The 23,411-nt window shown below is 38.3% G+C and overlaps 1 long non-coding RNA gene across 2 annotated transcripts in view; it reads left to right on the top strand.

The window, feature by feature from the left end:
• Positions 1–23,411, top strand: part of LOC126212846 (uncharacterized) — a 142,647-nt gene that overhangs the window by 68,384 nt on the left and 50,852 nt on the right. Inside the window, exons 3-4 of one of the 2 annotated variants that reach the window (XR_007540940.1) lie at positions 3,854–3,933; positions 4,080–5,729. This is a non-coding gene — a long non-coding RNA (uncharacterized LOC126212846). The remainder of the gene's footprint in view (positions 1–3,853; positions 3,934–4,079; positions 5,730–23,411) is intronic. The other variant, XR_007540942.1, reaches the window with a different exon arrangement.

Genomic DNA, 23,411 nt, shown 5'->3' with positions numbered 1-23,411 from the left:
AAAAATAAAGGAATGAATAGACTGGAGCATACAACTTTGCATCAACATTGCACGACATTTACCACTAGACCACGAGTGGTACAACACTCTAACAACTCAAGTGAAAGACAATGTCTACATCTTACAGTGTCTGCATCCTGTGTTGTCAAATCATGCATATGACAAGGCTTAGAATTCTGAGGGGTGGGGAACTTTCTGTGCTGTCAAGGGTATGTGTTCAGTTGTTTCATTTAATGTGGTCTGGTAGTTGCTTCACATACTCATTTGATATAACTTTTTGTTAATGGTAACTACATTACCTGAGAGCTTGTATAGTTACAAATATTATTGATTGATCAATGGAAGGTCCAGGATGTAAGAACAATGATATAGAGGATAGATTTCTACTCGTAACGTAGAAGAGTCATCAAGTTGTGGGCCGGCACAATGAAAAGGACACTGGAAGTATGCACAATCTCCGACAAAGTCCTTCCTCAAAAGTAGAACTCTCTCTCTCTCTCTCTCTCTCTCTCTCGCTCTCTCTCTCTCTCTCTCTCACACACACACACACACACACACACACACACACACACACACACACACACACACACGGCTACTGTCTGTGGCTATTAAGGCCCGACTGTGACTGTGTTTGACATGAGCAACAACTGCTGAAGTGAGTGACAGGTAAAAGGAGGCAGCACAGGTTGAGGAGTGGGAGGGATTGTAGGGTAGGGGTTGGGGAAGAAGTGAACCAACTGTGAGCTACTACCTGTATTCTGTAATGGTCTAACTTCTGTATCAATATTTTGTGATCAACACAACTGAACACCTTAGTTGATTAAAAAAAGATGGCTAGTGCTCGAAACCATTTGTTTAATCCATCCAGTACCTCACAGAGAAAAGAGAATATAGCATTTTCAGTTGTTAAACCACTTCTAAAACTGATCTGGACATTTGATAGCAAATTATGTAAAATAAAATGATCAATTATCCTTACATACACAGCCTTTTCAATAACTTAAGCAAACACTGTTGGCATAGAAATAGGTCTAAAATTGGTCACATTATCCCTTTCTCCCCTTTTACAAAGTAGCTTTTTCATGCAAACAGATAGCTTGTTAGTGGTCGTGCCCACATAGAATGTGCCACAGATGTTACCGCTTATTTGGTAGATCGTATGGCTGTTTTCACAGGTGGCGCTGTCTTTGATCAAATAGGGGATGCCAGTGATAGGACTGGAGTAGATATGGCTTCTGGGTCTGTTGCAGGGATATAACCCTTGAGGCAAGGGGCTAGGAGCAAGAGAGGAGTAGTGATGGATAAGAGTATTGTCTAGGACTGGTGGGCAACAAGATATCATTACGGGAGGGTTGGGGAAGACAGTAGTGAGGATATTTTAGGACAGGTCGGGAGACAGTCAAAACTGAAATGACAAATATCCTCCCCATCCATCCCACAGTGATATTCCACCACCCACCCAACATATGAAATATACTTGTCCATCTCTAGCCTGCCCCAGTTCCCAACTCCTAGGTACATGCCTCATATCTATGCAATAGACTCAGATGCAAGACCTGTCCCATACATCCTTCTGTTACCACCTACTTCAATCATATCACTGGCCTCTCTTACCCCATCCAAGGCAGGACCACCTGTGTAAGCAGCTGTGAGATCTACAAACTTAGTTACAACCACTGTGCCGCATTCTACATGGGCATGACTACTAACAGGCTAACAAGCAGGGAAATCTTCCTACAATATATCCATTGTTCATAAATCCCCCCTCGCCTCCACCTTCCATTCTTCCACCTGCCTACCCCCTTCCCAGCTCCCACTGCAATACTTATCTTGCCAATGCACCTAGAAGTTCTTTCCCTCTTCTGTACCCTCCCTTTCCTCCTCCCCATTTCCACACTCTTCCAGCACAGTCTCCTGATGCTGCTCCTAGCAACCCACTTGGATAGTCTCACAGGCAGCACCAGCATCATCCCCCACCCGTAACCTGATACTCCACCCTCTCCCTTCCACAACCTACGTCTTCATACACCGCCCCATCCGAGCAGATTGCTGTTTCATCAGACGCAGATGCAGTCACAGTCGCAGTTGAACTCTAGTGCTCTGAGGCAGTGGTCATGTGTGTGCGAGCTATGCTAGGTGTGTGTGTGTGTGTGTGTGTGTGTGTGTGTGTGTGTGTGTGTGTGTGTGTGTGTGTGTTAATGCAGAAGGACTTTGTCTGGAAGCTTTAATATTTTAGCAGGCTTCTCATTTTGCCTCTTTGTGGCTCAACACAGCCTCTATGTGATGAATAGCAATATATTCTTCCCATATTAATGTTATTCATTGTTTGTAAAAAATGTAACTCAATGCTGCCTCTATATGATGAATAGCAATATAGCCTTCCCATGTTATTCATTGTTCATGTAAAATGTAACTAAGTCTGACACATTATCCTGAAGCATTTGGAAGTTACATCTTAGGCCTTAGATGTTATTTTCTTCCTGTTTATCAAGCAGTTTCCTCCCTTTTGACCAACTCCCGAATCTTGTAAGATGGCACCAAGACAAAATTTACCCCATTGCTTTTGTGGTTGCAATTGTGTTTTCTGTAAAAAGAGATACACAGTTTCTGTAGGAGCTGATGTTCCACATACCAAATTGTTTGATCACAAATACCAGATTATTTTATCACTACTTTCAAAAACCATCCTATGCTGATTGCCACAAGGAAAATCGCTTTTATTGAGATAGCTCGTCGTTAATGGTTTCCAAAACAGGACAGCTGCTAGGATAGTAATTTTGTTGCTTTATGTGGCTATTCATACATCAATGTGTGTGCCATTGTGATTGATTTAGACTAAGTTTGCTTAAAAGGCAAACAATTTGCTATAAAAGAGACTTACTTATTTTGCAATTTAATTGTAGCTATTTTTTTTTTTTTTTTTTTTTTTGACACATTCCCCACAGTTGTAGCAGAAAGCCTTCATGCTTCATACTATCACCTGTTCAGCAGTTTAGTAACTGGTGGGAACTAGGAAGAACACCATCTGTTTTTTATGAAGCTCTCAGTCCTATGCAGGCTACAGACAATATCTGAGGGATGTCATAGTTAAAAAAAGAGTTCTGTAAATAGTGTGTTTATGTAGCCACCCTGAGTGTACAAGATAAAAGTAAAGGAGTGTGTTAGTAAATAGGCCATTTTTTTTGTTTGAATGTTTTAAGAAGAATAAATAACACATATTTTTTTCAATTTGTTGTATTCCTGTAAGAAAATAATTCATTTATACAAAATATTATGTGTGTGTGTGTGTGTGTGTGTGTGTGTTGGGGGGGGTGCTAGTGAAAAATTGTGTGTGTGTGGGGGGGGGGGGAGCACTGCACTGAAAACATTGTAAAATAATGCTCCAATATTGTTTATTCATATGTGTTATCTCCAGTGCTATTTCAAAAACATTTTCCCATGCTAATGGCATAACATTTAGCACCCCCCTCCCCTCCTCACCTTGTATCACCCCTCTTTCTTTCACTCCTTGCCTCGTACATTACTTACCATAGCTTGGTAAGACCTTTAAAAATAAATCTAAATCCAGTGAGCATAGAAACTGATTATTTTTGCTACTTATTATGAGACACCTTGTTTACAAATTTTGCATGACCAGCACCAACAGTGCTGCAAATGGTCACTTGAGTCACTTTGGCCTTAAACCAACTCTGATTATCTCAGTACAATTATTCCATCCATTTAGTGCAGCGAAGAAAAGAGACTTGGTTGTGCAACTAATTGCACGAGTAAGAAATGATCACTGTATAAATAAAACTTAGATCAATGATATACTTTATGCAATAATTAAGACTTATCTTTCCTCTATTTCCAGAAAGTGATGACCTTTGAAAGATGGTGGTGTGTTTTAACAGATGAACTTGATCTCTGCATTCAGAGATCTGTGGAGAACAAGTAAGCATGTTTGAAATTTCACTTGTTTCTGACATGTTGCTTACAATGACTGCCTTTTGTCACGTTCAAAATGTAGATTACATTGATATTTAACTGATTTCATATTTCTCTTTTTTGTGATTAAGTAGTATATGACTTGTCATCAGGTCCTGTGAAGCCGAAAACTCACCTTAGAACATATAGGCTGCCCGCTGTGGCCGAGCGGTTCTAGGCGCTTCAGTCTGGAACCACGCAGCTGCTATGGTCGCAGGTTCGAATCCTGCCTCAGGCGTGGATGTGTGTGATGTCCTTAGGTTAGTTAGGTTTAAGTAGTTCTACGTCTAGGGGTCTGATGACCTCAGATGTCAAGTCCCATAATGCTTAGAGCCATTTGAACCATTTTTGAACATGCAGTTAGCAGTTCATTGTGAAGTAAATTTGCGGATTTGTTCCACAAACTTGAACCATTTAGTTACGTAAAAGGCGTCAGTAAGGTCACAAAATATACCAGGAGGATTATTTTGGTTGTTTTTAGTTCTGCTAGGTTTTCATTCATAAGGGTATATGGTGGCTGCTACATGTGAAACTCAAAAGTATTTAGCAAATTTTGTTTGAGTTAAGGACTGATTATGAATACGGTTCAAGGTTAATTGTATCAACCTTTCACAAGATTTTACTAATCTGCTAGAAACACTGTCATGGTAAAATATTGCTGCTTTTAGCAACTTTTAATTCCCTTTGGTCTTGCATATTTGATATTAACGACGTTTGGTGATGTAAAAAGTATTGAATTATCAATTTCAGGGCTGAAATGCCACAATTATTAAAATATTTCTGGCTATTATTCTGTGGTTTTTCCTGATTTCTTTGATGACTTGTGGCATATAAGTTCTTGTATTCCATTTGGAACTAATTAAAGAATAGAAACTCCAGGTAGGAATATCAACAATTTAGGAAAAGGTAGATTGCTACTCACTGTAAAGGAGACACGTTAAGTTGCAGACAGGCATAATTAATATGCAAGTTAATGTGTCTTCTTTATGGTAAGTAGCAATTTGTTTTTTTCTGCAGCATTAATTGTTTGTAGAATGCAAAGGTTACAATATTTACACTGTAACCAAAGGAGTAAGCGACCGTTTTCTTCAAAGTGAAAGTGCTTTGCAAACAAACAAGTTCTGTTACTTTTGGTTCTTCTTGGAACACTCAAATGGCTTATTGTTGTTCAGTTTTCAACTCTTGTACCAAAGTCATAATAAAGTTTTAAAATGATGACACTGCCACCATCTGCCTGTGTGTTTTTTTATTATTTCCCAAATTTAGGCTTTTGAGCCATTACCAAATGCAACTGGGAAAAATATTAGTACATGTTAGCCATTTCGTGCTGCCTGGTTTATCTTTACAGGTCTCAATGAAATGTTTTGTTAGTGATATGTTTGTCAGATATGCTTGACATGTACTGATCTCTTTCCCAGTTGCAATTAATAATGGCACGAAAAAAGAAATAATAAAAAAGAACATGTAGGCAAATGGCGATAGTGCTACTGTTAGTGTTACGTGTCATTTAGAATGGAAAATGCCAATGTACATCTCTTAGGCTCTGCAAGAGATGAAAATATCCATGTGAATAAAGAGAAAAGTTTTAAATTAAGGAAGAATGATTGAGAGCTGTAGACTGCCGCTAGGCTTTCTGTTTGTGCAGAGCTGCCCGTCTGGTGGAAGTGGATAGTCAGCGCATGTCTCCATCTGCTGTAGTGGGCGTATGTTGTTCTGTGCAGCCACAAGTGGAAAGTGTCATGAGAAATGTTCATGGAGAAGACGTAAGACTTGAATTAAAAACGTAAAAATGTATCTTTGATATCTTCTCCAGTTGTTCTTGTTCTTCTTGTTGTTGATCTTGCTATGGAACAAGTACTTGAGGTGGAGGCAAATATTTAAATTGAGGTCTGCAAGACTGGATGATGTAATATGACCAAGTTGTATTCTTAACAGATGAGAGAATATAAGTTTTAAGTGGAAAGAGGTGTTTGAGGTGCTAGATCAGAATTGACCTCTCTTTCAGTGTATTTCTTAAATTGTCGAAGTAGGGGTCCCCATCAAGGCACAAAGAAGAAGAGAAGCTGGAAGTGAATAGCAGGACCAGCTGTGGATCCTGTAATAAATAATATAGGTGACTGTATATTCAGAGAAGTTTTGTTGTGTGAGCATATATGGAATTCAAGGAGTAAAGAAACTTCTATAGCCCTTGTGTGTGAACCTCCCTGTGTGTGAACATGATACTCACACATCCAGTCTGAGGACAAACTAAGACCCAAACCAAGTTGCATATGTTGACAATATAGGCCAGGAGAAAGGAAATATGGTAGTAGGAGAGTGGAAAATCAAAAAAGAACATCAATTTAAAAAGATTTTCCTTTTATATTCAAGGAGAAGTACAGTTGCCAAGGGCAACTGACATCAACAATGGAACATCTAGCTGTAGACACGTAGTATAAATAGATAAGAAGAATTGGTAAAGAAATAGGGGAGAACAAATTGCCAAGAATTTGGGAAGTAAAAGGAGGGTGCTAATAAAGGTTAAACAGAAGAGCACATTTGATCATAGTAACAAAAGTCCATCGCTAAGGATTGTAAATGTGTGACAGAAGAAAAAGGTCTACAATCCTTATACAGTTGGTGTTACGATAAGGAAGATGTTGTGGTGAGTTCCGTGAAGAAGAATGGTGACAGGATGGCAGTCTACAAACATTGTGTCCGCCTCTCGACTCGGCATGCAGCCCACGGCACCACACAGTTTTTGGTTGCCAGCCACGCTACAACGGCAGCCTGTGACAGCTGCTTGATGTGATGTGTCTGCAGCACACCAGCACGCAACCCATCACCAGCACACAGTTCTTATCTTAGGGTGGGCTGTGGTTAATATATTTTAAGGTAAATTTGTTTGTTTTGGTGAATAGAGTAAAGAAATTAATTGTTGATGTTTGCTACACATTAAATGAAGTGACTGTGTGCAGGGAGTACTATAATGGAAAAGTGATATTAAATTTGGTAAATAGAAGATACAGTGTGTCTGTAAAGTCATAGTGCAGTTTTAATTGGTCACAGAAATGTAGTGAAATGAGGTAGAAATGTGATACGAGATGAAAGTGAAAGACGAACTTTCCAAGTGTGCATACATGTTTGGTGCAGTTCTATGTGGCTTCCATTTGTTGCACCACATACATCTAAATGATATATTCTAGCTCTTACCACACGTGTATGGGCATCTGGTGTAACAGAGCGAATAGCATCTGCGATTCTGTGATTAATGTTGTTGATACATTCACTGTATACACGTTGCTTCACATAACCCCAAAAGTAAAATTCTAATGATATTAGCTCCAGGATAATGGTGGTCATGAGTTAAAACCACCCCTTCCTATTCCTTGTGGGGGAAAATTCTGTATCCAAAAATTTGCGAACATTGTTGATGTAGTGTGGAGGAGCACCATTATGTTCAAACACGATACCTTCTGGAAATTGTGGCACTGCCACTGCATTCAATGCAACATGTCAAGGTAGTTGTTGACATCATAGTCTGCTCCACGTAGAAAAATTGGCCTAAAACTTACGCATCAGGGCACACCGTGTGTTGACCTTGTGTTCAGTGTAGGCACAAGGATTTTCTGAAGCCCGTATTCTGATGAACAGTGATGAATATGACAGACATGGAATGTGCCTCATTGCTGTACACAATTTCCTTCATAAATTGTTCATCTTAACTGATCCCATCAAGCATTCTGTAATTAACTTCAATCATTTGGACCTATCAGTCAGTTTGTTACTGTGCAATAACCACAATTTGTAACCCTAAAAAGATGATCTTTTTTTTCAGACCTTATGAACTGATCTTTTTTGTAGGTCTAATTATCAATGCTAGACACACCAGATTTTTGGTTCTCAGTAGTTAGCTAACTTGTACAGCTTCTACGGACTTGGGGCGTAGTGAATGCCTACCAGAACATGGTTCATCAACAAACTGCCAGTCTCCTTTAACTGGGTATCCCACCAATTAATGGTTTTTTATAAGTGGTGGCTCTTTGTTGTACATGTGATGATATTCAAGTTGAACATCGTTCACGGATTCGGATTAAGCAAGCTACGAAGTACACTAAACTTTTCTTTGTATCATCAACATCTCGACTGACATGGCCTGATCAGCTGCTGCTGGTAACCAGTTTGTTGGGTTGCTTCATGACTTACATACACACACATCATTGAACATCATACTACAGAAACTCTTTGCTATACTGTCCAGTGTAGTGCAAGTTCCAATCTTTCATTTGGCTTCTGTTAGCCACAACAAGCATTCATAACTGCACCATGACTTTACAGACCAACAGAAAGTGAAAGACTAGAAAAATAACCCCTGATGGACAGGGAATGAAGATAGCAGTTTCTCTTGTGAAGTTGTAATAGTAAAACATAATATTATGGCTCAAGGCAATCACCTTAATAGTGAAATGCTTCAAAAACAAGGGAGTACAACTAAGCCAGAAAATAGTAATGCAAAATTAGTAGAAGAGCTAAAGAAATAGATTCGGGAAACTTGTGAGATTCTGAAATCATACCTTGAGATGAGACGAGGTAATAAATTAGATGAAAAACTGTCAGCATTAACAGACGAGATACACACTGAAATTTTATGGCAGTGTGATTTGGTGAGGTGTGAAATACATGGTCATATTAAAGAATTACACATCATTAGAGAGCATGTATGTGATTTGACTGAGAAGGTTTGCAAATATGTAAAGGATCCAATCTCAGAGGCACAAGGCCACATCAGATTATTAGAACAGTGGTGTGAAAATGGTGAACCAATTTGTTCACGAGATACACTTACCAGTTTGGAGGAAAAAGGTGAAGAATTACTAGAACAGAAATTTTGAGAAAAGGCAAAGATCTTGGATAATATCAAACTTTCTGGGGAATGAGGCTACTCAACACAACATGGAATTCAAATGATTGTGGGATGAGTTAGCAAAAACCACAATAGAAAGAAAATCAGTGCCTGAGAAAATCCTGTGCCACTAGTACATTATTAGAAGTATTTCAATTAGATAGTATTTTATCCACTTTTGGCTAGAGAACACCACATCTGGTTTCATAAATTACACTTTGGGAGAAATACTTCAACCAGCCACAAGATTTTTTTAAAATTATGCCAGCACTAATTTCAGGCCTGAGCCCATCATCAGGTGTGTAGCATTGACTTCTTTAGAAGTTTTACATTTGTGTCCTAAAATAGAACATAGTTTTAGTGATTGCTTAATTTATGAAAGGTTTTACATTTGTGTTCTAAAATATTTCAAAGTTTTTATGATTGCATGAATTTACATGTATATATGTTCTATATATTGTGTTTACTTCATGAAGAGCTCTCTGTTACATATTATAAGGCAGAGGTTTGATCTTCTTTTACATTTCATGTTGGTCAATGAACTAAATACAAGATGGTGGATACATTTGTTTACATCAGCATTGTTCAACGTGGATTGTAAAAAAGTGATCAGACCTTCATCTTATAATATGTAAAGTACAATTAATATAAACAGCCGACCAGTTGCAATGGATAAAGAATTCTTTACCTAGGTTTCAACAAATATAAATTTGTCTTCTTCAGAAGGTGGCCTAAGGACAATGAACATCATAGCTTACATTAGAAAAGTATGAAACTTAAGTCAAGTATAGATTTTAACACAAATTAGAGAGCTCTTGCATTACAGAAATATGAGAATGACAACTGGTACTTACAATTTTACATTAGTAAGGACTAATGTACCATCACCGTTTTTACAAATGTCGGTATAGATTCATTTGTCAAAATTGAAATATGGCCCAAGAATTAGGGTTTGTCATGTAAATATAAATTAGTATATGGATCTTGCAGAGCTCCCAACCAACTGAGTGTAATAGGCGAGCGTAGTTGCTCTGCGACCAGGGCAGGTGGCTCTCATGGCGCGAACCATGTGCCAATTGACGTACAAAGGCAACTTGTTAATTATCAGTATTAATAACGTCATTAGATAAAATAACAATGAAAAGAAGGAAGGCGTTTAACACTCCCGTTATAACAGTATGGGAGCATTGGTACAATTAATGTAGTTATACATCAAAAAGGCATGTGGTGCTTATGCCAAGAGAGTGAAGCCCACAAACGGTATATGTGTCAGAACTTTAAAATTGACAATAATGGCTCTTAAGACAAAATTAGGAATCCTGGTATACAATACAGTTAATACACATTTGCAGGGAACCAACATTTTAAAGCCAGACAAAATCACATAAGGGCCGATGTAGTGGCAACCATACATTGTGAGAAAAGCACATTACATATAGGGTAGTGAGCTTACAGCATTGAAGGTGCATCATAGCTTCCTGAGGAGATAGACCACTAAGGTTACCAGCATTAATGCTATACCATAAACAGTACAGGTTTAAAGCCTTCGAAAAATTGTCTACAAGCAAGGTTCAACTGGTCGTTCAGTATATTACCGTCCTTGAGCTCTAGATGTTTGAAAATTTGTAACTCTTCCCGCAGATCTAATCTACGCCCTTTGACTTCTCTGTGTAGGATAACAGTGTCTTCTAACTGTTTAGGCGTATGACCGGCTATCAAGAGGCGTTCAGCAAAAGTATGTTGTTGTTGTTGTGGTCTTCAGTCCTGAGACTGGTTTGATGCAGCTCTCCATGCTACTCTATCCTGTGCAAGCTTCTTCATCTCCCAGTACCTACTGCAACCTACATCCTTCTGAATCTGCTTAGTGTATTGATCTCTTGGTCTCCCTCTACGATTTTTACCCTCCACGCTGCCCTCCAATGCTAAATTTGTGATCCCTTGATGCCTCAAAACATGTCCTACCAACCGATCCCTTCTTCTAGTCAAGTTGTGCCACAAACTTCTCTTCTCCCCAATCCTATTCAATACCTCCTCATTAGTTACGTGATCTACCCACCTTATCTTCAGCATTCTTCTGTAGCACCACATTTCGAAAGCTTCTATTCTCTTCTTGTCCAAACTGGTTATCGTCCATGTTTCACTTCCATACATGGCTACACTCCATACAAATACTTTCAGAAACGACTTCCTGACACTTAAATATATACTCGATGTTAACAAATTTCTCTTCTTCAGAAACGATTTCCTTGCCATTGCCAGTCTACATTTTATATCCTCTCTACTTCGACCATCATCAGTTATTTTACTCCCTAAATAGCAAAACTCCTTTACTATTTTAAGTGTCTCATTTCCTAATCTAATCCCCTCAGCATCACCCGATTTAATTTGACTACATTCCATTATCCTCGTTTTGCTTTTGTTGATGTTCATCTTATATCCTCCTTTCAAGACACTGTCCATTCCGTTCAACTGCTCTTCCAAGTCCTTTGCTGTCTCTGACAGAATTACAATGTCATCGGCGAACCTCAAAGTTTTTACTTCTTCTCCATGAATTTTAATACCTACTCCGAATTTTTCTTTTGTTTCCTTTACTGCTTGCTCAATATACAGATTGAATAACATCGGGGAGAGGCTACAACCCTGTCTCACTCCTTTCCCAACCACTGCTTCCCTTTCATGCCCCTGGACTCTTATAACTGCCATCTGGTTTCTGTACAAATTGTAAATAGCCTTTCGCTCCCTGTATTTTATCCCTGCCACCTTCAGAATTTGAAAGAGAGTATTCCAGTTAACGTTGTCAAAAGCTTTCTCTAAGTCTACAAATGCTAGAAACGTAGGTTTGCCTTTTCTTAATCTTTCTTCTAAGATAAGTCGTACGGTTAGTATTGCCTCACGTGTTCCAACATTTCTACGGAATCCAAACTGATCTTCCCCGAGGTCTGCTTCTACCAGGTTTTCCATTCGTCTGTAAAGAATTCGCGTTAGTATTTTGCAGCTGTGACTTATTAAACTGATAGTTCGGTAATTTTCACATCTGTCAACACCTGCTTTCTTTGGTATTGGAATTATTATATTCTTCTTGAAGTCTGTGGGTATTTCGCCTGTCTCATACATCTTGCTCACCAGATGGTAGAGTTTTGTCATGACTGGCTCTCCCAAGGCCATCAGTAGTTCTAATGGAATGTTGTCTACTCCCGGGGCCTTGTTTCGACTCAGGTCTTTCAGTGCTCTGTCAAACTCTTCACGCAGTATCTTATCTCCTATTTCATCTTCATCTACATCCTCTTCCATTTCCATAATACTGTCCTCAAGTACATCGCCCTTGTATAAACCCTCTATATACTCCTTCCACCTTTCTGCCTTCCCTTCTTTGCTTAGAACTGGGTTGCCATCTGAGCTCTTGATATTCATACAAGTGGTTCTCTTCTCTCCAAAGGTCTCTTTAATTTTCCTGTAGGCAGTATCTATCTTACCCCTAGTGAGACAAGCCTCTACATCCTTACATTTGTCCTCTAGCCATCCCTGCTTAGCCATTTTGCACTTTCTGTCGATCTCATTTTTGAGACATTTGTATTCCCTTTTGCCTGCTTCATTTACTGCATTTTTATATTTTCTCCTTTCATCAATTAAATTCAATATTTCTTCTGTTACCCAAGGATTTCTATTAGCCCTCGTCTTTTTACCTACTTGATCCTCTGCTGCCTTCACTACTTCATCCCTCAGAGCTACCCATTTTTCTTCTACTGTATTTCTTTCCCCCATTCCTGTCAATTGTTCCCTTATGCTCTCCCTGAAACTCTCTACAACCTCTGGTTCTTTCAGTTTATCCAGGTCCCATCTCCTTAAATTCCCACCTTTTTGCAGTTTCTTCAGTTTCAATCTGCAGTTCATAACCAATAGATTGTGGTCAGAATCCACATCTGCCCCTGGAAATGTCTTACAATTTAAAACCTGGTTCCTAAATCTCTGTCTTACCATTATATAATCTATCTGATACCTATTAGTATCTCCAGGATTCTTCCACGTATACAACCTTCTTTTATGATTCTTGAACCAAGTGTTAGCTATGATTAAGTTATGCTCTGTGCAAAATTCTACAAGGCGGCTTCCTCTTTCATTTCTTCCCCCCAATCCATATTCACCTACTATGTTTCCTTCTCTCCCTTTTCCTACAGACGAATTCCAGTCACCCATGACTATTAAATTTTCGTCTCCCTTCACTACCTGAATAATTTCTTTTATCTCGTCATACATTTCATCGATTCACAAAGAACATTGTCCTATATGTCTGATTGTGACCTCAAGAGCCCTTACTAAAAAAAAACTTAATAAGATCACCAAGGCCTCTACATTTGAAGATAATTTTTAGTGAAACAGCAAAAGTAGAGCTATGTATATTCGCTCCTTTCTTACCTAATAGGTGTTCTTTATATCTTGTTTTCACAGTTCTGCCTGTTTGACCAATATAATATGAAGGACAGTTATTACAGGTTAGTTTGTTAACACCTGAATTGGAAAACCAATCGCTGGCAATCTCTACTGAATGTACAAGATTTCTTTTTAAACTGTTATCTGTAGAGGAGGAGACGTTACAGTTATATTTTTTTCTTAGAAGACGTTTTATCCTATACAGTATATTACCCAAGAAAAGAATGGAAATAAAGTTTTTAGCTTCTTTGCTATCAGTGGGAAGGTCGAACAGTTTTGGAAAGTTTTCTTACTGAACAAGTAATCGATCATATTCTGATTGTACCCATTATTAGCCACAATCACTTTGTTTAAAATACTAAAGTACAATTTATGGAACATATATAAGTAATCACAATAATCACAATAACTTGGTTATCTTTAAGATGCATATGTAAAACCTTTTGTAAAGTATGCAATCACAGAAACATTGTTATACTTCAGGTCACAAATGTATGTGTTGTTGTGGTCTTCAGTCCTGAGACTGGTTTGATGCAGCTCTCCATGCTACTCTATCCTGTGCAAGCTTCTTCATCTCCCAGTACCTACTGCAACCTACATCCTTCTGAATCTGCTTAGTGTATGCATCTCTTGGTCTCCCCCTACGATTTTTACCGTCCACGCTGCCCTCCAATACTAAATTGGTGATCCCTTGATGCCTCAGAACATGTCCTACCAACCGATCCCTTCTTCTAGTCAAGTTGTGCCACAAACTCCTCTTCTCTCCAATCCTGTTCAGTACCTCCTCATTAGTTATGTGATCTACCCATCTAATCTTCAGCATTCTTCTGTAGCACCAAATTTCGAAAGCTTCTATTCTCTTCTTGTCCAAACTATTTATCGTCCATGTTTCACTTCCATACATGGCTACACTCCATACAAATACTTTCAGAAAAGACTTCCTGACACTTAAATCTATACTCGATGTTAACAAATTTCTCTTCTTCAGAAACGCTTTCCTTGCCATTGCCAGTCTGCATTTTATATCCTCTCTACTTCGACCATCATCAGTTATTTTGCTCCCCAAATAGCAAAACTCCTTTACTACTTTAAGTGTCTCATTTCCTAATCTAATACCCTCAACATCACCCGACTTAATTCGACTACATTCCATTATCCTTGTTTTGCTTTTGTTGATGTTCATCTTATATCCTCCCTTCAAGACACCGTCCATTCCATTCAACTGCTCTTCCAAGTCCTTTGCTGTCTCTGACAGAATTACAATGTCATCGGCGAACCTCAAAGTTTTTATTTCTTCTCCATGGATTTTAATACCTACTCCGTATTTTTCTTTTGTTTCCTTTACTGCTTGCTCAATATACAGATTGAATAGCATCGGGGAGAGGCTACAACCCTGTCTTACTCCCTTCCCAACCACTGCTTCCCTTTCATATCCCTCGACTCTTATAACTGCCATCTGGTTTCTGTACAAATTGTAAATAGCCTTTCGCTCTCTGTATTTTACCCCTGCCACCTTTAGAATTTGAAAGAGAGTATTCCAGTCAACATTGTCAAAAGCTTTCTCTAAGTCTACAAATGCTAGGAACGTAGGTTTGCCTTTCCTTAATCTTTCTTCTAAGATAAGTCGTAAGGTCAGTATTGCCTCACGTGTTCCAGTATTTCTACGGAATCCAAACTGATCTTCCCCGAGGTCGGCTTCTACTAGTTTTTCCATTCGTCTGTAAAGAATTCGTGTTATTATTTTGCAACTGTGGCTTATTAAACTGATTGTTCGGTAATTCTCACATCTGTCAGCACCTGCTTTCTTTGGGATTGGAATTATTATATTCTTCTTGAAGTCTGAGGGTATTTCGCCTGTTTCATACATCTTGCTCACCAGATGGTAGAGTTTTGTCAGGACTGGCTCTCCCAAGGCCGTCAGTAGTTCCAATGGAATGTTGTCTACTCCGGGGGCCTTGTTTCGACTCAGGTCTTTCAGTGCTCTGTCAAACTCTTCACGTAGTATCGTATCTCCCATTTCATCTTCATCTACATCCTCTTCCATTTCCATAATATTGTCCTCAAGTACATCGCCCTTGTACAGACCCTCTATATACTCCTTCCACCTTTCTGCTTTCCCTTCTTTGCTTAGAACTGGGTTTCCATCTGAGCTCTTGATGTTCATACAAGTGGTTCTCTTATCTCCAAAGGTCTCTTTAATTTTCCTGTAGGCAGTATCTATCTTACCCCTAGTGAGATAAGCCTCTACATCCTTACATTTGTCCTCTAGCCATCCCTGCTTAGCCATTTTGCACTTCCTGTCGATCTCATTTTTGAGACGTTTGTATTCCTTCTTGCCTGCTTCATTTACTGCATTTTTATATTTTCTCCTTTCATCAATTAAATTCAATATTTCTTCTGTTACCCAAGGATTTCTACTAGCCCTCGTCTTTTTACCTACTTGATCCTCTGCTGCCTTCACTACTTCATCCCTCAAAGCTACCCATTCTTCTTCTACTGTATTTCTTTCCTCCATTCCTGTAAATTGTTCCCTTATGCTCTCCCTGAAACTCTGTACAACCTCTGGTTCTTTCAGTTTATCCAGGTCCCATCTCCTTAAATTCCCACCTTTTTGCAGTTTCTTCAGTTTTAATCTACAGGTCATAACCAATAGATTGTGGTCAGAGTCCACATCTGCCCCTGGAAATGTCTTACAATTTAAAACCTGGTTCCTAAATCTCTGTCTTACCATTATATAATCAATCTGATACCTTTTAGTATCTCCAGGGTTCTTCCATGTATACAACCTTCTATCATGATTCTTAAACCAAGTGTTAGCTATGATTAAATTGTGCTCTGTGCAAAATTCTACCAGGCGGCTTCCTCTTTCATTTCTTAGCCCCAATCCATATTCACCTACTACGTTTCCTTCTCTCCCTTTTCCTACACTCGAATTCCAGTCACCCATGACTATTAAATTTTCGTCTCCCTTCACAATCTGAATAATTTCTTTTATTTCATCATACATTTCTTCAATTTCTTCGTCATCTGCAGAGCTAGTTGGCATATAAACTTGTACTACTGTAGTAGGTGTGGGCTTCGTATCTATCTTGGCCACAATAATGCGTTCACTAAGCTGTTTGTAGTAGCTTACCCGCGTTCCTATTTTCCTATTCATTATTAAACCTACTCCTGCATTACCCCTATTTGACTTTGTGTTTATAACCCTGTAGTCACCTGACCAGAAGTCTTGTTCCTCCTGCCACCGAACTTCACTAATTCCCACTATATCTAACTTTAACCTATCCATTTCCCTTTTCAAATTTTCTAACCTACCTGCCCGATTAAGGGACCTGACATTCCACGCTCCGATCCGTAGAACGCCAGTTTTCTTTCTCCTGATAACGACATCCTCTTGAGTAGTCCCCGCCCGGAGATCCGAGTGGGGGACTATTTTACCTCCGGAATATTTTACCCAAGAGGACGCCATCATCATTTAATCATACAGTAAGGCTGCATGCCCTCGGGAAAAATTACGGCCGTAGTTTCCCCTTGCTTTCAGCCGTTGGCAGTACCAGCACAGCAAGGCCGTTTTGGTTATTGTTACAATGCCAGATCAGTCAATCATCCAGACTGTTGCCCTTGCAACTACTGAAAAGGCTGCTGCCCCTCTTCAGGAACCACACGTTTGTCTGGCCTCTCAACAGATACCCCTCCGTTGTGGTTGTACCTACGGTACGGCTATCTGTATCGATGAGGCACGCAAGCCTCCCCACCAACGGCAAGGTCCATGGTTCATGGGGGGGGTCACAAATGTAAAACTTCCAAAAAAGTCAATGTTACTCCCACAGTATAATTTACGAAAACAGCTGCGGTGTTCTCTCACCAAGGTGGATAAAATAATTTTGTTACTATGCCACCAGGTAAGGAGAACTGTGCATGATTTGTGAAAAGTGCAAGCTTCAGCTAATGAAAGTAATACTTACTGTAGCATTTAACAAAAAGTATCTTGCTGAAAGAGTCATTCCAAAATATATCAAAGTGAATGTCAAGAACGTCAGTAAAACTGTGTATCTAGCAAATGTAAAGTGTGAACTGTGTTGGCTACATAGTGAAATGAGAGCTCAGTACAAACAGAAAGAGCTTCTGAACAGACAGATATATGTGCTTCGTTTAGAATGAAATAACTTGCTGTTTCCTGTGCATTTCATATGCATTGTAGATGAAACTTATGTTTTCATTAGGACAAAACATCATATCATACCGCAAAGACATAAGAGAAAATTAAAAGCCCTAATTTCAAGCAAGAAGTCATACAAAAACCCATCATCTGATGAAGATTGTTTCTTTGATAGAGTTATCAACTACAGAACTATTAGTTTCATTAATTTTGAAAAAAATGTGCTAAGCAAGGCCCCAAAACATAACATTACAACTAAAACAAGTAAAAATTAGCATTAAAGAAGCAATTGTTGAAACCAAAATTGCATGTGAAATAGCTAAGGTAAATAATTGCAGTAAAAATGCAGTAGGTAATGAAATAAACAAGTTAATCCAGGAACACACAGACACAAACAAGACTCAATGCAAATTTTCACAAGACTCAACTGATCTCAGAAAAATAAATAAAAAAACTCAGTGAGAACAAAGCTCTGCAATGATAACGTATGAAGACGATTACCTAAACAAACACTAGATTTTTTCAGGAACGTAACATAAAAGAAATTAATACTGAGCAAAACCTAAAATTATTGATAAATCTGAATGCACAATAATGTACCCTCCAGCCTCAGGACTTTGATCACAATCATCGATTCACAAAGAACATTGTCCTATATGTCTGATTGTGACCTCAAGAGCCCTTACTAAAAAAAAAACTTAATAAGATCACCAAGGCCTCTACATTTGAAGATAATTTTTAGTGAAAACGATAGCCATGAGATTTCAGGAAACGTCAAAGACATCCCCATACCACACATAGCCACATTCACATTCTTTGATATAGTTAACTTGTTTACAAAAGTACCGGCAAAAGAAACGATCTCAGTAATTAAAAATAACATGATTAAACATAAAAAAGATCAGTATACCAGAAATTTATGATCTAGTCAAACTTATAATCTTAGTGCTATCTCAAAACTAGTTCAGCTTTAATAACAATTTCTATGAACAAGAAGATGGCCTTGCAATAGGCAGGTGCCTAGCTAGTCTGCTAGCCAATATTTGCATAAATAATTTAGAAACATCTTTTTCAATGCCAATATGACAATAAAGAAAAAACTCATATATTACAGACACTATGTGGATGACACACTTATCTTATTTGATAGAATGGTAGATGAAATTAATCAATTTTCAAAAGAGGTTAACAAATCCCACCGAAACCTAAAATTTACTGTTGAGCATGAAACTGATAATGGCATAAATTTCTTGGATAAAAAAATTATTAAATACAATGGTAAATATAAGTTTAAAATATATAGAAAATCCACTACACTGGATACCACAACAGCAGCTAATCATGTCACCCTGAGCAACATAAAATGGTGTATTATAGGGTAACACTTAACAGAATGGGAAAAAAAATCCATTTGGACACTGAAGATAAACTACAAGAACTAAAAACGATCAAACTAATCACCCATAATGATGGTTACAGCTCTGACACTATCACTAAACTTCACAACAGAATTAAAAAGAAATACAGGGACAAAAATAGCTCTAAGTCCAAATAAAACAGCAATTTAGCTCAAATACCTCATGAGAATTCTGTGAAATATATCTGCTTTCCGTACATTGGTAAAGCATCATATCATATTGCGAACTTATTCCATGCAATAAAATATCAAAATTAGTTTTTCCACAAACAATAAAATGAAAGACAAAATTGTTCACAACTTAAATTTAAAAACTGAAGTACAGCATAGGTCTGGCATTTATAAACTAAATTGTTCTCTGTGCCCCAACTTTAACATTAGCCAAACTGGTAAGAGGTTTAATGTATAATACTGTGAACACATAGATGCTCTTAGGCTCAACAACGTAAATAAGTCAACTTTTGCTAGTCGCATGGCCCAATGTGGAAACAGAGAAAAAAGCATCAAAGACAACTTAGTGATATTTCCTTTACTAGAACAGAAAAGAAAGAAATCCAGTATATCTCTAAAATTTCGTACAGCTCCTATAATTTGAAATGATAGCAATAATAATTAACTGGCAGGGAGAAAATTCTTCATTGGCCATTACCAGCATCTTTGAAACCTTAATAATTAAATGTATTACTGTATGGAATTATCTGTACCATTAAAAGTACCTTTGCAGTAGCTCTAGAAGTGTGCCATATCTGTTCACATATCTCAGTATTTGGCACACTATATCAGCTGCCGATGTAAACAAATGTGTTTGCCATCATGTATTTAGCTCACTTCATTGGTCAACATTGACTGTAAAAGAAAATCAAACCACTGTCTTATAGTATGTAAAGGAGGACTTTTTGTGAAGTAAGTGCTATGTATGGAGCATATATGAGCATAAAACGGTTTAATCATAAAAACTTTGATATATTTTAGGAAACAAATGTAAAGCCTTTTGTAAACAGTGCAACACAAATACCTTGTTATAATTTAGGACACAAATGTAAAACTTGCAAAGAAGTCAGTGCTGCCATCTGATGATAGGCTTAGCTCTGTAACTAGTAATGGTTTAATAAAATCATTTAAAAATATTTGAGGCTGGCTGCAGTATTTCCTACAGTGTAATTAGGAAGTAACTTGAATATGTAGAAACATTTTGCGACATTTAAACCTGGTGGCAGTGTAAACTCGTGTTCAGAAAAAAACAGAACACCTTGAATGGCTAGAGATAGGACATTCATATTCACAGGACATGTATATTAGTATGTTCTGCAGACATGATTAGCATTTGTATCATGTCGGCCCGCGGGTTGAAGGTCAACATCAATATCATGGCACACCACCACCTGCCGATAAAATGTGCATGTGGCTTAAACATGCTAGACCTCAGTGGTGTATGTAATGATGTCGCTGGGTACAGGAATAGCATCAGATAGTGTTTTTGGATGAATCCAAGTTCTGTTTGTTTGAAAATGATGGCCACATTTTGGTTCACTGCAGACAGGGAGCGGCATCACAGTGACTACATTTGCAAAAGACACACAGCACCAAATTTAGGCAAGCATCAAATGATGGAAAAGCACAATGTGGGGTGCTATTGGGTACAACTACAAATCACATTTGCTCCTAGTCCACGGCACTGTGACCAGTTTGACCCATGCAAATGGCTTCCTGTGACTCATAGCTTTGGTCTTTCTGAATAACACCCCAGATTCCATTTTTCAGCAAGATCTTGCTGCACGAACTTCTACCTTCTTGGTATCAGCCTTTTGCCGTGGCCCACAAGATCTCGAGACTTTGCCACCAATCGAAAATGTGTGGGATGTGGTGAAATGACGGGTGCAGTGCTGTGACCCAGTGTCGACCACCACAGATGAACTTTGGAACCATGTCAATGGAGCATGGATGGCTATACAACAAGACTACATTCACAGTGTATATGCATCGATGCCATCATGCTGGAATGCGTTATCAGTGCCCATGGCAGACCCTGTGCCTGCTAGGCAACAGGAGACATGTTGAAACGAGCTGACTGAAATGCTAATCATTTCTGCAGAACATACTGATGTACATGCCTGTGAATATCAATGTCCTCTCTCTAGTCGTTCAAGCTGTTCTGCTTTTTTCTGACACGAGTGTACATTCTACTTATTTCTTGATAGTGTTTTCTAGGACCTTACAACAAAAGTAGGAGGATTGTAAGAACATTGATTCTGCATTGACTTACTTGGTAGGGGATGCAACAGAGTGAGAAAATGGACACTCAGAGGAGTTTACATCTCAGATTTTTTTTTTTTTCAGGAAATGTTGAAACGAAAATATACAGGAAAAACTAACATTAGAATTACTGGACCTAAAATATTATAACAGTTCATGGGGCAATTTTAAAAAGTATGCAGTGTGTCACCTTATCCGATCGAAGTCTGTAGACTACCCACTCGAGAATGTAGTGAAGATACTACTTACATGTTTAATTTACTATGTACCTAAAGAAATTTTGTGTACAGGTGGTTAACGGTAAATGAATTACTCTCTTTTATAGGAGGTTTAGATACCATGAACAATGAAAAAAGAAACCAAAATCCAGAAGAGACAAATCACGGCAATAGTAGACCTAATTCAGAATTTCAGGTAAAGAAAAAGGCAAACTTTTGTCAGGTTACAAATTATCTTGGGGTAAACATTAACAACTGAATAACAGGCTGAGAAATGCAAATACAAAAACACTTAATAAAACTAAAAGGGATGATGATAAAACAATATTTCGATGATATACACAGTCATGAGCCCCATTATTTGAGGAAGATGGGCAGTGTCCTGGTCAAAAAGCCAAAAACCAGGATGTACGAGAATTGGAACTTTAATAATGGCAACTATTTATTTACAGCTTATACAAAATAGATATGTGTTTCAAAGTTTTACTGACCTTCAAAGTAGTCACCAGCATTGTGTATAACCCGTTGCCAGTGATGTGGAAGTTGTAGAATACTTTTAGCAGTGCCAGTGGTGATGACAGTTTGAGCAGAGTGGTCTGCTGCCCAACGAATTTGTGGCAGTTCTCAAGCGAATTCCGTGAAGTGTTTCTTTCAGTTTAGAAATCGAGTTGACCTCACGAGGGCTTAAGTCAGAGGAGTGCAGTAGGTGGTATAGTCCTTACCAGCCCCAATAGTCAAACAAATCAGTAACAGCTTGCACTGTACATGCTTGAGCATTGTCCTACAAAATGATGGTCAGGTCCTGCAGAAAGTGTCGTCACTTCTATCTCTAAGCTGTTCGTAGGTTGTGTTCAAAAAATGAACAGCATAGAGACAGAAGTGATGACACTTTCTGCAGGACGAGACCATCATTTTGTAGGACAATGCTCAAGCACTTTCATTGTAACCTGTTACTGATTTGTTTGACTGATGGGTCTGCTAAGGGCTATACCACCTCTGACCTAAGCCCTCGTGAATTCAACTTGATTTCTAAACTGAAGGAAACACTTCACGACATTCGCTTCAGAACTGCTACAAATTTGTCGGGCAATAGACCATGCTGCTCAAACTGTCATCACAACTGGCACTGCTAAGAGTATGCTACAACTTCCACATCGCTGGCAGTGGGTTATACACAATGCTGGTGATTACTTTGAAGGTCAGTAAAACTTTGAAACACGTATCTATTTTGTACGAGCCGTAAATAAATAGTTGCCACTATTAAAGTTCCAACCCACATATCTATGTAAGATCAGGCACATACATAGAAAAATTAGTTGTGTTTATCAAAACTTACCAGTAAAGAAATGGTTACTGGAGGAGGAACAGAAAGATCATGGCGAAATTAATAAACCCTTGTTGAAGGATTATTCATTAATAATTTGAGCTATTGAAACATAGAGTAGTATATCCTATACTTGCAGTAACTGGAGTATATGTTATTGGTGTTACAGGGGCTAAAGCCAAACAAATCAAACAAGAAGTATGACTGCCTTTAAGAATACTGGTAAACAAGTTTCCATTTATGCAAATATGTTTAGTAGTACCTAATGTTATTAACATGCAAATGTTGTTTGGGATCAACTGGGTAGTTACATATAATGTAAGCTTAGAATCTGCAACTAAGAAATTGACATGTAGCTATAACAACATGGTTTATGAAATACCGTTTAAAAATAGGAACATAGTAGACATGAAAGATAATGCAATATGCTTCATTTCTACAAGAAAGACAGTAAGTTTGGAGGATCCAATCAGTCCTAAAGGTGTGATAAAGGCACAGATTAAGATTAAAGCTTGTGAGTGATGTACTGAACCAGTCACAATAGGAAGATCTGTACAATATATTATTAAAATATGAGAAGATATTTTCAGATAAACCAGGCGTACTTGGAGATTACGTTTTTAGTTTCAAGATAAAGGATGAAACACCTTCTTCTTCAACTGTGTCCAATACCTCTAAGCATACGTCCCACTGTACAAGAGGAGATTGACAAAAGGATTAATGATGGTATTATAGAACCACTACTTTTGGTGCACAAGGCCACT

The sequence above is a fragment of the Schistocerca nitens genome, chromosome 11, assembly GCF_023898315.1.
Source record: "Schistocerca nitens isolate TAMUIC-IGC-003100 chromosome 11, iqSchNite1.1, whole genome shotgun sequence".
In the NCBI taxonomy this organism is placed as follows: domain Eukaryota; kingdom Metazoa; phylum Arthropoda; class Insecta; order Orthoptera; family Acrididae; genus Schistocerca; species Schistocerca nitens.
The sequence above is the reverse complement of the archived record's forward strand: the minus strand, read 5'-3'. Positions and strand labels throughout refer to the sequence as shown.